This window comes from Panthera tigris, chromosome B1 (assembly GCF_018350195.1).
Source record: "Panthera tigris isolate Pti1 chromosome B1, P.tigris_Pti1_mat1.1, whole genome shotgun sequence".
In the NCBI taxonomy this organism is placed as follows: Eukaryota; Metazoa; Chordata; class Mammalia; order Carnivora; family Felidae; genus Panthera; species Panthera tigris.
The window spans coordinates 51,801,140-51,816,795 of record NC_056663.1 but is presented as its reverse complement, the minus strand read 5'-3'; the positions used below and the strand labels follow the sequence as shown (position 1 = coordinate 51,816,795).

The window sequence follows — 15,656 nt, the reverse complement described above, 5'->3', positions numbered from 1 at the left end:
ATTTGAAAGTGGCTTAGCCAAAGAAAGTGGGTGGAGACCTAGGAGGGACTCTTGCCCTTCATCACACTTGACCTACACAGTATGGCTTATGCAAAGAGATCTGTGTTACAGATCAGTGAGAGCCCATCAGCATTTGACTGCTGTCATGTGCTACGTAATTAATGTACCCCTTGGATAGGGAAAAAAAAGCTCTTATTCTAAAAAATGTGATTTAATTTCATTTAACTGAAACCTAATACATGCAAAACACAGTCCTTACCCATGGGTGATGCAATAAGGGAGGAAAAATATTGAATGAAAATTTGGAAGGTACAGATGCTAAGAACGACATCTCCATTGTCCTAACAGAACAGTATGAAGACTCCCCGTCAGAAACTACTAAATCTGAGCTCTGGCCCAACACTGTGTAACCTTGGATCAATTATGTAGGCTCTCTAGTCATCAATTTGTTTCCAAAATGTTTCTTTCAGCTCTAACACACTCTGACCACTATGAATCGGCTAGAAACTCAAAGAACTCTAGTGTAGTGGAAGGCAGAATATGATAAAAACATAGAGGCACAAAGTAAATGCTGTAGGGGTCCAGTGGAGGGAGTGCTTGACTTTGAAAATAGGGAAGACCTTTGGAAGAGGCAGCTCTGAGCTAAGCCTGTCAATATTTCCCTTCTCTAGGGCCACAAACCAATGCTTCTGGTTGCCTGGTCAGCAACAGGTTGTGCCTTCCACAGGTTATAATGACAGATTTGGATTTCCCTTCTTTCTGCCATCTCTGCTGGCCAGCAGCAGCAGGAGGAGCTAAAGAGGAAGGCTGTGAGGGCCCACCTTCCCTGTCTTAGCAGCTCAGAATTGCACTTTCTCATCTAGACTCCACCTACTGTGTTTGCTGGGACTGTGGCCAGGACACCAGTCACCTTAGGTCAATGGAGAGGCAGGGGCTTGGAGGCCAGTGATACATGTCCTGTCTAGGAGGAAGTTCTGGGAACCCTTGTTAGAAATAAATGGACCAAGAGCATTCTCCTAAAATCATGGGCAGAGACCCCAAACACCCAGGTCTGTTATGGCAAACATGATTGGAAACAGCAAAAAAGGAGACGTGGGGGAAGGGGCCAAGGCAGGTGGTGTAACCTGGTGATTTTCCTCTGTCCCAGGAAGGTTCTAGAAGAGATCCTTTGCAAATGGGGGACTCCTCTGGCAGAAGTCTTTTGTTTGCCCCTGTTGTCCACACCCCAAAAGTAGGTTTGGAAAAATTAGTTAGATTGCTAGAAGGTGGTAGGAATGATTTATTTTTCTTTGTGCTGAAATGGGAGTATTATTTTCAGTATAGATAAGCATCACAATTCAAAATAAGTAAATAAATAACTTAAGCTAAACCCCCTAGCTCGAGAAACCAGAAAGAAAAGCTATAATTCAATTTAAATAAGGATGCCACAGAGATGTATCAGAACCACCACCACCACCCCTGCCCCCAACCAGCCTTCTGTGTTCAGTGGGAGCATTCACCAGAGTTTGGGAAGAGGGGTCCCTGCAGTAAGCCATTTCGATCCTGATCTCAGGCCTCCCCATCCGGTCACCATGGGCTTAGACAGCAAGTCCTAGGAGCCTTGTAGATCACACCAGCATGGCTGGCTGACTTCCCTTTTTTGGACACAGACCAGGAGCAAAGGAAGGAAAATGGCTGGTGAGGAGAACTCTGTACCACTCACCCATTGAGACTTTCTGCAAAAATTATAGGTTCTCTGTTCCCGTGTGGAGTGTATTCCCCCACCTAGAATGAGAAATAGGAGGGGATATTTCAAGGCTGGCAAGTACCTAATAAAAATAAAAATGCCATTTAACATCCACTCTGCAGTCCTTGACTGCCCCCTCTTTTTTTCTGGTTCATCAGTGGCACACATGATTCTTGGTGCTCCGAATGGCCAACGACCTCCTATTTTCTTGGCCAGACTATAAGAATGAAGTAATGTTGATTCTAAGCCAACACTCCTGGTTCTCAGCTTTGTGGACAGATGTGGACATCTATGTGTCCTCATCAATCTAGACCCGGTGCTATTTGTGGCTAATGGTGCCTATGGATGTAATTCCATCATTCTCTCTCTCTCTCTCTCTCTCTTTTTTTCCCTAATGCATTGCCACCAAGGAATCATATTAGAAAGACAGATTTTCCATGTAGGACTTTCCTTAGCACAAGACTTTTGTTCTTATTCTCCCTTTTTTAGGATGGCTTGGTTTCCAGTGTCTGAGTCCCCACCCTCCCCCACCCCCACTGCCTTTTCTTTTTAAAAATGAAAATGCTTTCCTTTTTCCAGTAGCCAAAAAGAAATAGCAGTAAAACCAACCACATCCGGCTCTTTTCTTCCCTCTCTCCCTGTTGAGTTGAGTTGGATGTATGTGGATTGGGATAATCTTTGAATCGGTCGTTCCAGGGCCCTTGCTAAAGATGAAAGACTTTTCTGTTTCCCCACCATGGCGAGATCAGGGCGGTGACAACAAACAATTTAACTTCTTGAAACCTTGTGGTGCCTTTTCTCGTGGTGCTTCTCTCTCGTGTAACTCCAGTCAAGGCGGCCACTTGCAGCAAACAGCAATGCCAGTACGTTACCTTGGTATCCCGTGCCAGTGCAGTAAAAGACTTTAATGTATACATATATAAATAGATATAGAGATAGAGATATCACTATAGTTATATAATTATATAATTGAGGTTCTGATGCAGCTTTGGTGGGAGTTGATCATTCCTCTGCAAAAATCGATGCTACTCAACTGAAACTAAGCGCTGTGGAGCGTTTGACTTTGGGGAAGGGCACCCACAAAAGAGATGGGCTACTCCTGTGACTAATTTTCTTTTCCCTTCTTGTGAAAGTTGCTGTCTCCGTAATATGGGATGTTTGATAAGGGAGCAAAGAGCAGCTTCTTTTGAACTTCCTTTGGTGCTGATATTTAAAAAAAAACAAAAACAAAAACTGTTTGTTTGTTTTGCTTCCTCATCAGTGGCCAATAAGCTGCTTTTCCAAAATCTCAAGTCACCAATTAGAGGTAGTAAGAGGCGAGAGGCTGGGCATCCCCCCACCCTGTTTCTTACCCAGACAGTTTCCTCTGTGACCTGTGTATGGTCTCCCAGACTCAGTCTCCCCATTTAAAATGGACATCATAGTATATTTCCTTACCTCATGGGGAAGGATAACCTAAAGGGATTCATTGGTGGCCCTGAAACACTAAGTCATTATTAATTTGGAGACAGCAACTTGACACGGTTTTAAGGTTTTATTTGTATGATGCTAAGACTTTAATCCTGGGGTTTTGTTTTGTCCCCACTTGCTTCTGCATCTCCGCCATGTCGAGCGTCCTCCCTTTGGCAATGCCTTTGAGAACTGCGTAACCGATAGAGATTCACCTGAGGTGTTGGGTACTGCTAATTTCTCCCAAGGGAACAACATCACTAATACTGCATAAGGTGCTAGAATCAAACCTCATTTTACAAACCTTGGTTCTTAGAGAAAAACAAAACATGCAGAATTCTTTCTGTGAAGCCTTACTATAGATTGTTATAGCCAATTATTTATCCAAAAAGAGAGAGAGCATAGAAAATAAGGATAAGATGCAGCGATTCTGTATAAAATGTAACTAAAAACCTCTGCTATTTCCTGTATTAATGTAAACTATCATATATATGTGTATATATATATATATATATATATATATATATATGCTTGAGGCAGATAGAAAGGATGAAAAAATGTAAAGTGTGTTCATCTCTATTTTAATTTTTCAGTTGACTCACAATTTTTAGTATGTGAGCAAGAGAGGTTTACCGTGGGTTGGGATAAGGGATGCCCAGTATGATATAGACAATTAATCAGCTTTGTTCTGCTCTATATGTTACTAGAAGGAGTTGGCCGAATGAGAGGAAGGGGAAATGAGTTAAAACGGGGACTTGCTTTCTAAATGTTCTTAAGCATCGATGTTACACTTTGGTGGTGTTTCCTCCTTTTTGCAAAGTTTCTCAACAGCACTATAAAACGTGTCTCCTGCCTAAGGTGTTAGCAAATAATGTTTACCTCAAGAAAGCTTAAAAAAAAAAAAAAGAGGCAGTTGTTTCCTATCTCTTAAAAACTAGTGAGCCCCTAACCAAAATGCGAGGCATTGCCACAGAAATTCAGTGAGAGAATAGAACCATTTCCGGTGCTTTCCTGGAAGGCCCCCCCTCCCCGCCCCCCCACCCCCTCCCAATCCCTTTTGCTAAAGAAACAATCCGAAACAGGAGTTTTGACAAGAAACGGGTCAGGATGTAGCAAAAGCAAATAGGAACTTTGCGCAGAACGAGTGGGGAGGGGGCGTTTTCAAGTATGGCTGTGTAATTCAGGTGTTTAGCGCTCGCATGTGTGTGTGTACTGTATATATGTGTCAGTGTATGACATGTTTGGTGGACAGAGAAAAATACCGTGAACAGAAATGAACAGAAAAAAAAATCAAATGCTATTTTATCAGAGGACGCACTTGTTCACCTTGATGAGAAGCCACTGTTTCACAACTATGCAATCTTCCTCCCTCCTTCACCTCGGACCTCCATCTCCCTCCCAGATTTTCCTTTGTACAAGAACCACAATATCCAATCCCTGGTTCAAGGTGAGCATGCTACAGTGATTCTTTTCCTAAATTTAAGAGCTCCCGAGAAGAGTTTTCCTTTGCTTTCATTTTAAATGATTCGATGTAACCCTGTTTGGTTCTGTAAGTGAACTGATGTGTATTTTTATGTTTCAGTTACATGTTTATAACTTGTTTTCATCCTCTTCTTGATTCAAAATATTTATATTCTTTATGAAATCTACTTTTATAGGATATGTTTTGGGGATGTGTTGGCTTAAGGCAAGAAAAAAATTTGGCTTAAGTGGGACAATGAGCATGTGACCTCTGGGATTGGGGGCTGGGGGAATGACAGGGACCTTCAGCTAAATCAGCACCTACACCTTGGTCCTGAATACAGACCCTGGCAGGGAGCTGGCATACTCTGGGAAGGATTTGACCCAGGTGTTTCTGTTCCTTATTTGTGGTCATCTATACGGAGTAACCTATCCTCAGAGGGTGAATATTTTCTACCTTCGCTTTATGCCAATGCCTCCTTCCCACCGACTCTACGTGCTCTACCTAGTGCCAAATCCCACCTCCCTACCTTTGCACTACTTTTTGCTAATACCCCTCCTCCCTTGCCAGCCAGTGACTGCAATGTGCCTGGGTGGGGTTACTGCATCTGCTTTCATTCTGAAAGTCAGACATAGAGAGAATCTTCAAGAGCCCAGCATCAAAAGCATTCGGGAACTCAGCCCTCAGGCTGTCCATCCTTTAGAGGTATTTGAAATAGATGCTCAGCAGCTCACCAAGAGGGAGAATAGCAGGTTCTACCCTGTAGCCAATTTGGCCTCGCCTGCCTTCACCAGGCTTTCAAAAGAGCCGCTGGGAAGAAGAGAGATCCTGGGGTTAGACAAAGCACAAATCAGGCAGGGGAAGCCCTGCGTGCAGAAGACAGGTTCTTACCTTCTCTGGTTGCCTGCACAAGTCTGAGTTTTGCACACGGTTTACGAATCTCGCACAAGGTGGCCGAGCCATCCGAGACAGTTTTTAAAAGATTAATTCCGACACTGCCTAAACTGCTCCAGCACAACACGCTTCCGTTCTCTGGCTGGTGGGAGCTTAGATGGAATTCCTTTGGATTGAAAAAGGAAGTCGGTCCTTTGACACGAATGCATTTTCTCTGTTGGCCTCATTCCTCAACTCCTCCCCCACCCTACACATACTCTTAGCTACTCAGGGGATCTTAATGAAGTGCTGTTCATTTGCTTTTGTCCTGTTCCATAGGTCATACCTGCTACGATCCATCCCAGGAATGTATCACTCATTCTTTCTGCTCCTGAAAAGGTAGCATTCTGGAGAACTTTAGGCCTACAGACCCAGGAGTCTTTCCCAGAAGCCGACTTGTCTTTACAGCTCAGAAAATATCAAGGGAATCACTTCCAGAACACCATGTGATTTTCCAACTCCTGGCCCTTCCCAAAAAGTGGCTGGGGAGCTGGTAGGGGCTTCTCAGAGGTTGCCAAGGTCCGGCCTCATGAGCCCACTCTTCTCTGGCCGGCCCACTGGTGCTCAGGCCCTGACATGGGTTCAGGGACCCAGAGGCTGCAGGTCTTCCATTAGGGTCAGAGCTCAGGGCAAAATGAAGAGGGGATAGAGGGTGGAAGTGTTCTAGATCCCTTGCTCCTTCACCAGGGCCGAAGCAGAGTGTCCAATACCTATTTTGGGGTTATGACAACCTGCCTTTCTGGGAAGGGGTGGGCCACCTCTGAGGCCACAGCTGCAAAGCTGGCATTATTGAGTTGCAACCATAAATCTAGACCCAGGGAATGTGTCTATCATGAAGCCTGACAATTCAGCAGCAGCACAGACAGAACCTTTGTTGACTAAAACCTTTCCCATCAGAGTGGAAGGGTCCTGTTGTGGTATGTCGGCTGACCCTTTGTTAGCTGGGTTCTTGCCATTGATTGGTACCTGAGACCCTGCAGGAGACAGGTATAGAGTCCCAGATGCCAGGGCCAGAAAAATCAGGTATAGCCCCAAGCTCTCTCAGGCTGGCTGATTCTGAAGAAAAAGTCCCTTTAGAGATGTTGTGTTTCCTCTCATGGGGAACAGGGCAGTTTCTTTAGAGGAAAAAAGTATTTAGGATTACTGGAGTCCCAGGAATGTAGGGGTGTCAGAGTAAGTCCAATGTAGCCTGTGGCAGGTGACATCAGCCATGATGGAGCAGAGCCCTTTGTGGAGGACAGGAGAACTGAGACTCGGCTAACATTGACTGAGTGCCAGTGATGTATAGGCTCTGTCCCAGATGCCTTCATACAGTGATCTCAGCTAAGTCTTTGCAAGAATATCACAAGGCGAGAAACTCTGCCCCATTTTACAAATGGGGAAACTGAGGCTCAGAGAACCTCCATGATTGCACAGAGTTTCGTGGTCAGTAGGGGTACAGCTGGGGGCAGGGGGTACGGGCTTGGACATTTGGTCCCACTTTTCTTCAAGATCCAGGCTCCACTCATGTCCTTTCCCAACAGCTCATAAAGGCCAGGTAGCTCAGAGCACCCATCAAGGACCAGCTGGGATGAAGGCAGTCTTGGCATTTTTGTTTTCTTGCAGATGGCCAGAGAGGCTAAGAGAGTGTGGGAGGTTTTAGGGCACTTACAAATTTAGTGACCATTTATGCAATAAGGTATCCCCAGGAAAAATGATGCCTGTTTCCCACAGGTCACCCTGAGCATGACCTGTACAGTATGAGTTCTTGGAGACTTCCATGGAATGGGAGCCTCCCTATAAACACTTTGAGATGTCTTTCCTGGTTGGCCTGAGAACTTCTGTGTCTTCTTTCTATAGGTTTTGTTGTTGTTACTTTTGTGTGTGGTCTTAAAAGGTGAGGAGATTTCCAGATAAGTGGGTTATTTCTCCAAGGATCTGTAAAAAGAGTTGAACGGTTGGAGTTAGGGCAGATTCAGAAATGTAAGCCTCACAGGGTAAATTCGGAGTAGGTTTCTGAACACAATGCCTATGACATGGCAGAGAGTGAGAGCCATTCTAGGCCAGGCATGGCAAGAAGCTGCCTGTGTTAGGCCAGGGGAAGGGCACTGGTGGTGGGGGCAGCCTGGGAACCTGCATTCTGCTCTTGTACCCATCATTCCTTGCCTAGTAGCTTGCCTTCTGTAAGTTTCAGTTTCCCCATATCTAAAACACAACAGTGAGCCTGGTGATCTCTATGATCAATCCAAACCAGAAAAGTAATAAAATAATGAGACAGGTTATTGCATTTGGTGAAAGTCATTTGGGATGAGAAGTCGTTGAAAGACACTGTGAATTCCTAAGCCAGGGAATGAAATGACCAACATCAAAATATTAGGCTTAAGAAAGTGATTGTCACTGTCATGTGCACTGACAAAGGGGACAAAAACTATCTAGATGAGAGACGAAGAGCACAAGGGACGACAGGAAATGGGCAGGAAAGGGCAGATTAGAGAGAGTCAGGGGAAGGGAGTAATGCACCCTACTTATTGTTTCTCTGAGGCAGCCTCATGCTTTACATGTTTGCTTACAATTATGTCAGCTTAATGCCTACTGGACAGCCTCTGAGCATACCTGCATGTGTGTGCACACACATGCATGCACACACACGTGCACACACCCTATCCTAATCCTGCCATAGTCCCAGCAATTATACACAAAGAAAAATCCCTCAGTCCTTGAGCAAAGCTGGAGCTTCTTCAGAGCACAAAGAAACAATGGAATCTCAGGGTTTGAAGACATCAGACATCACCTAATTTTTGCTCCTCCTCACAGACACAGACAAAAAAATATCAAACTTCTTCTCAAGGGTCTCCAAGGAAAAAATTCTCCTTGCCTTCATTCACTGTTGAATGCCTGGTAGTCAGATAGTCTCCACCTTATAATGACTTGAATGATGCGTCTTACAATCCTGACCGATTCCTTTTGCTTTGGGTCTCTGAGGGGACAGAGATCTAGACTCTGGATTAGTGAGCTTTGGGATGTTTGGAAGTGCCCATGGCCTTGCCTTGCCCAGGATCTCCTGTAAGGTAAGACTGGGAATCACTTGAGAGTGATAGTTGCAAGTTCACTTTGTCTTTGCCTTCTGGAATTAAGTACTCAAGACAGATTGCACACCCTGCCCCCCCCCACCCCACTGATCTTCCAGCCCAGTCAGGATGGAAGCAGTTGCCCAGCTTTGCTGAGACCTCAGTTTTGACATATATTCAGATGAACTGTGTTCAGTTCCTTTCCCATTGGGCCCTGCTACTGTATTATTTCCTCTAAGTATGTTTTATGTTCAAAATTCAAATGTGAGTATTCACTTGAGATGCATCTAGGCAGGCAAAAATACACCCAGCTATTGCCTTGAGGGGGAATATGGGGTCTTCAAAACCCTTATGACACTGGACACTTTCTCTTCTTTCCCAATCCATTCTCTTACTCCATTTTCTAAAAATGCAGTTCAACCTTGATGATGCCCTCTATTGGCTAGGCCCTGGGGTAGACATTGGGAAGACAAAGAGGAAAGATGGTCCAGCAGGGGAGATGATGCACAAACACATGGGAGAGTATTGTTCACACTCTGGCTTCCAGAGAACAGCGCCTGGCCCTGCCTAGCATAGGCTGACTTGAAGGTACAATATGCTCATGTGACAAATCTCTCCCAGGTGGCTGCTTATCAGTTCCTTGCCCATCCTTCCATTATCCCCAGTTCACCAACCATTCCTCTGGGACCCCTCTGTCTCCTCTCCTGCCTGAGGCTGACCTGTTCTGCAACTGTTCCCAGATATTTCTGGGAGCAGAGCAAATCCTACCAAAAGCAGATCACGTCCATAGTAAAAATAACTATTAAACAATCCAAGGGAGTTTGATTCAATTCCACTTTTAGCCCCATTAATGTCTCTGGGCCTTGCTTCTCTCACATTCTCTTTAGGGTCTCCAGGGTCTTCTAGGCACTGTCAACAAACCCAAGTTACTACTTGGCTTTCTGGGTGGACCCCCTTAGGTCTCCATTGGCGAACTGCACTTGCCTGATCTGCCCCTTCCTCAGTTGGGCATTTCATTGCTCGGCTCTCCCAGCTGCTGCTTCAACCAGCCAAGTGTCCTCTCCAGGTCCCTTCTCTTCACCCCGTCCTCCTTCCATTCAAGATGGCATACAAGGAAGGAGGTGGTCTCTGCCATAGCCATCACCACCTGACATCACATTTTACAGTGAAAATGCATTCATAAGTAAAATTGAAGATGGCAGAAGATGGCCTTCTCAGCTCTCCATTGGAAAGGGTATAAGAGGGATTGATAGGGGAATGAGTGATCCCAGTGTCCCAAACCCTTGCCTCACCCGCCAAGAGAGCACATGATCCTAGAAAGGTAGAGCTATACTAGAGACTTCACAGCTATATTGATTTCCAGCCATTTCCTGGCATGTTTCAGGAGCCCCCAAAGGCTAGTGGTCCCTGTTACTGTGGCTGCAGAGGTGAGCATTACCCTAGGGAAAAGGAAGAAGGAAACCCTATTTCCTTACCGTCAACAGCTGGCTACAGAGCTCCTGAGGCTGACCCAACCCCACTGAGGAGGAATACACGGAAGAAACCTATGGGACAGGTTACTCCTAATTGGATAGGTGAAAATTACTTTTTTTTTCTCCTGGCACAAAAGCAAAAACAACCTCCCCCCTTCTTTTTTATTTCACCAGGGTTTGCGATTGAACACATCTGATTCCCTGACTTTTAAAAAAATGTTTTTTTTTCATTTTGAAGCAGGTATTTTTTAATGGGGCTTATTTTTGGGTTTGAGATCACTGGGCTTCTTGCCCTGTGAATCAATGCTTGCTGCTGTGTTGAAAATGCATACATTGGTGACCACAGTATTAAGCCAAATTTAAACTCTTTAGTCTCCTCCATCTGTAAGTGTTATGTATCTACCTCATTATGATTTTTTTGGTTTTCTGTGCTTTCGTGTTGTGTACAATGTCAGAGGTGAAATGTAGATAAAAATATATATATATAAAAATATATATTTTTTGCTTTGCAATAAAGTTCAAAGCTATAACACAGAATATTCATAAAATGTCATAGCCTTTTATTGTGCTCTATCTCCTTAGTTGTGAATTGTCCTGGGGAGCCCTTTTGCCTATTCACTAGAGTCAATATAATTGTGTTTGTCATTTGATGAATTATTCTAATTATTTTAACTGTACTTTTTCAACACATTGAATAAGACACTAGGATTCTTGAACAACTCTTGGTTCCAAAGGTGCTTTATTTCTGTGGACTCAAGTGATCAATGGAAGGGGAGTGTCTCTGCAGACTTGAATCTTCCAGATAAAATTACTGATCTCAATGCCATTGGGTTTAAAACAAAAGGTTTGTGCATAGGGGGAAAAAGGAAACATTGGTTTGGCTTTGACTTTTTGAAGCTTTCAATATTGATTTATGTTCAACTTTCTTTTTTTTTTCTTTTTTTAATTTCAATTTCTTGGCATGGAATATGGTACTCACTGACACCCTAGCATTCTAGTCTGACCTGGCTGCTTTCAACTTTTTGATTTTGCTGTTTTCTCTAGGTTGATTTTGTGTGTTGTGCTATTTGGTGGTGAACTACCTTGTGCCCAGCCCTCACATCTTCTCTAAACTTTCTGGAACTCTTTCCATACTATGTATTAAGAGGGATGGTGATTTGGAAACATTTGTAATCTACAAGCCAGCGATGCCATAAAGACTCAAAATTTTCGGAAGAATACTGACCAATTACAGTACAGGGTGAAAGCATCTTAAATAGAAAATGCAAGGTGGATTGTCTGCAATTGATTCCCTTTTTCTATGTGTTTAAACACAATTATTTTCCTTAAGCTAAGCACATCTAAGTCGTGAGCCCTAGATACTTTGTATAGTTCAACAACCCTTGTTTTTCTGTGTCTTTTGCCAAAATATATAAGACATTTCTCGAACTCATTAAATGTTTTAAATAGGATAAAGAAAGATCTATAAGTTAGAATGAAAGATTCTTAAAAATGATAAATCAGCAAAACTCTGTACATGTTTTTTATTATTCCCTAGCTCTAGAGAGAGCTAGGGAAAAGTAACTGAAGGGGGGAGAATCATTTCTACAAATGGCGAGTTTTCCCTTAAAATACATACAAAGACTACAAAAAAGGAAAACACTTAAGATTCAATTTCATAATATGTCTTTTTCTCTGCCCTTTTTTCTTCTGATGACCTTAAAGAATTGTGAGTGTGTATTAATAACAGACATTTTAGCTGGTATTTGGGGGAGGCTTGCTCTGTTTTTTAACAATGCTGAACCGGCACTTAAAACAATTCTTGCTAGGTTATACTTTGCCTATTCTCAGCTATTTCTCTCTTTTTATGGTATTAATGGTCTGTCTATGAATTGGAATGCAGATAATACATGTGTACTGAAGGTGGAACACACTGGTGTTGACTTGAAGGGAGGAAAATCCATTGATAAATATGTATTTCTATATATACCTGTAAGTAGGTGAGTGGGAATATATGATATATTCACTCACACGCACACACACACACACGCACACACACAGAGGCACAATGACAATATGCTTCCAAATTTGGTTTTTGATTCTGAGGAATTTACCATCTCACTGAGCTTCCCCGGATTACAAGATTTCTTTTGAAATAATTAAATGCTTAAGAAATGTTTTGATTTGTTTTTTTAGGTACAATAAAGCACAATTCTTATTATTCCCTGTTCTTTTGTTGACATAGCTATTGCAGATTGAGAGAAGCCAGTTTTTAGGTGGGGTTCTGTGGGATTCCTTCTTGTAGCATTACCCTCCAGCCCACCCAGTGCCAAGAGAAAGTTCACTACATAGCTATCCACACCATCCTCTTTTTGCTCCATCTTCCTAGCATCTCAGAGTCCCCGGTTCTCCCACAAGGGACACCTTGTTTACTGGAGACTTTTCTGAAGTTTGAATACTGGGCTGACTTCTCTTTGCAGGCAGGTTATGGGCCATTTCCACACTTGGTGCCACCCTTCCTGGATGCCCACACCTATTGCACCTCCAAATCACTACTAAGACAGAGATAAGTAGGAGATTTCAGAGTGAACAGAAGGAACTTGCTGCATCAAAAATAGAGACTTTTTAGGTGTATGTGTTGGTAGCCCTAAGCACTGGGTTTACTCTTTTTCTTAGAGGGGAAGGATCTGAGTGGATCAAACTCTTAAAAGTAAACCTAGTAGAGGACATGACATGACTTCTGACCCAGACGAGCCAGTTTTGTCCATGTAGTGCTCCACTGCTGGCACATGAGCATAACTCCCTTGGTTGAGAGGGAATCCGGGACATGTCAGAACAAGCATGGGAGTGGGGAAGGGGTGTAGAACATCACCTCATTGTGGAAAGGTATTGTATCTTCTCCCCTTTCTTTTCTGAGCAGAGACCAGGTCTCTGCAAAGTGGGTTAATTTTGGGGTTTGACTGTTGCTGTAGGGCTGTTGTGGGAAGTTTTTGTACTGCCATGAGGATGCTGTGATCTTTCTTTCGTTGTTACTAGTCTGGATGTGATGTTTTTTTCATTGTTACTAGTCTGCCCCCTTTGAAGGGAGAAGGCTGTCTTGGGATGTGAGTATTCTAGACAGAGATGCATTTAGTTCTGTTTATAGTTGTTACTTGGTCTTAAACTTCCAGAGAAATCTTCAATTTGGAATTCACTTCTGACTCGCTAGCTGCTTTCTGGATGCCCTGCTTTGAACAGGAACAACTTCTATGCTTGAGGAACTTTGAAATCAGAGGTAGGAGGTATATTTCAATGGGATGTGGCAAATGATAGAAGAATTTGAATGGTACAAATGATACCTGAATTTGAGACGTGGTACAGCCATGGTAGAGACTCTCTGACCTTGGATTTCTCAGAGCACTGGGTCTGCCATGCCCTGATCCTTTTGGCACGAACAAGGTGGCAGATAATAGATTTATTTTATCCCACTGGAGCTTTCCTGCCAGAACAGTATTCCCATTTCAAATTCAATCATTCACTTGGCTATCAAATATTTATTGAACACCTACTATGTCTGGTGCAGAGCTAGAACTGGAGGGGTTTTATTTATTTATTTTTTATTTATTTTTTTTATTTTTTATTTTTGGAGGGGTTTTAAAGATGATACAAACCCCAAGGAACTAAATATGAGGCAAGAAATGTACATAAGTAATTACCATAATACAGTGAAAAATAAAGCCCTAAAAGAGGTGTTATGGGCTTCCAAAATAGGAAGCGATACTTTCAAGTAGAGGTATAAGAGAAGGCTTCACTAACATTTGCATTTGAATTGGGTTTTGAAGGATGCATAGAATGCATGAAGATGGTCAGTCTTGTAGTCATGTTACATTATTCATTCACATTGATTGCTTTTTTTTATGAGGGTCCAAGACAATTTCCAGAAACTTATATTTAAACTATATTGTCTATTAACATCATCATTCACTGTCTGTTACCATTCACCCAATTTGGTTGAAAGAATGGTCTTTCAAGCTGCAGCCAGTTATTCTTTGTTCAGTAATGTGATCCAGAGAGTAGCTCCCCCTTCTGGGTAACCTCCCTCCCTCCTTCTTCCGAAGCTTCAGGGACCGCCCCCCCCCCCCCCCCCCCCCCCCCCGCAGCAGGGCTTGTAGATGTTGATGTGTTGATGTGCATGGCTTGGTTCAAAAGTTAGTTCCCTGCAGCTTTGTTGTGAATGTATAAAACCCATTCATCTGGTCCTTCCCACATGGTGGAAGCCTGGTGGAATGGAGCCTTAGAGTGGTGGTGATTTGGATATCTCTGTTGGTGAGGGTAAACCAGAGGATTGGAAGGTGTCAATTGGCCATTCTAGGTTTGATGTCTGGAACCACTGAGTTTTTAAGGCCAAACAGAAGGAATTCTTGAATAATGAATGGAATTTCTTAAAGCCCAAAGCTTCCCAAGAGACACAGGGAGGAGCCTACTCTGTTTCTTAATAAGATTTCAGTTAACCCTGGTCATGCCAACCTTCCAGAATATTTGAGACCACTGCAGCTTCCCATAGCTGGTCGAGCTCTGCATTCCTCAGTCAGCTCTGGGCACTCACTGTAGCAGCCCAGGAGCTGGTCACTATGGGCAGAGCATATACACTAATGGGGGACTGAGTGTTTGGAGTCTGGGCAAAGACCCAGTTTCTCTTATAACTAGTATAGTAGTTCTGTGCCTTTCCAGGTACCACAAAAATATGGAAAAGATGGAAAAGGAGGCTATGAAAAATTGATTTTTTTCAGCTCCTTCCCCAATGGCACCTAATTCCCTCAGCCCTAAACAGAGATTGCCCCACAGTTTGTTCATCTAAACTTCATGTTCTGAGATTTTAAAAAAATAAATAAACATTTAGACATTGGATGAGAGATGCAAGGTACAAAGAAGCAGAGTAAGCATGAGAACTTACTCACAGATGGATCTATTCCTGGAATTCATATTTCCCATTCAAAGAGTGGGCTGGCCTTTTATAAAGACTTTGGACTCTTAGCATGTCTCAGTGGAAATGCAGGGGGTGGCTATTCTGAATACTAGAACCAATTAATAAAATACACAGGGTTTTCAATTGGAAATCCCTAATTCCCTTGATCTGGTTCATTATAGTCATTTAATCTCCATAAAGTTAACTCTGTCGTTGCCAATCCATGACCCAGAATCTCTTTAGAACGGGTGGGATGGTGAGCCCTTGCATCCCTGGGCTGATAGACTAAGTGTATCAGCCCAGCATCCATTCAGAAAAGGTGGCTTCTATTTTACACAATTTACTTTTAACTCTAAGCTTCAAGTTATTAAATTTTGAGTATTTCCTTTCCCGCCCACTAGTTGTGGCTCTGCTGAGCCTGACTGCCTTTGTGGCCCAGGTTGAGGGTGACATCCAGACACTCACTGGCTCTCATATACTTCACACTCCTGTCATCTGTGTTGTCCAAATCTTCATTCATCTCAGATTTAGCTGATGCCAGGAAATTTGCTCAGTGTTTTTCTATATGTTTTTATTTAGTTTATCTAATTTATTTTTCATAGTAACTTTATTATCCAGGGGGATTTAATATAGAGCTTTATTT

At 43.1% G+C, this 15,656-nt stretch overlaps 1 long non-coding RNA gene across 3 annotated transcripts in view; it reads right to left on the bottom strand.

The window, feature by feature from the left end:
* Window positions 1-1,283: 1,283 nt before the first annotated feature.
* Window positions 1,284-15,656, bottom strand: part of LOC102966135 — a 50,742-nt gene continuing 36,369 nt past the window's right edge. Inside the window, exons 4-5 of one of the 3 annotated variants that reach the window (XR_006216677.1) lie at window positions 5,529-7,487; window positions 1,284-1,764 (exon numbers count right to left, since the gene is read on the bottom strand). This is a non-coding gene — a long non-coding RNA (uncharacterized LOC102966135). Of the gene's footprint in view, window positions 1,765-4,281; window positions 7,488-15,656 lie in introns of those variants that run through there. The other 2 variants (XR_006216678.1, XR_446952.3) reach the window with 2 other exon arrangements.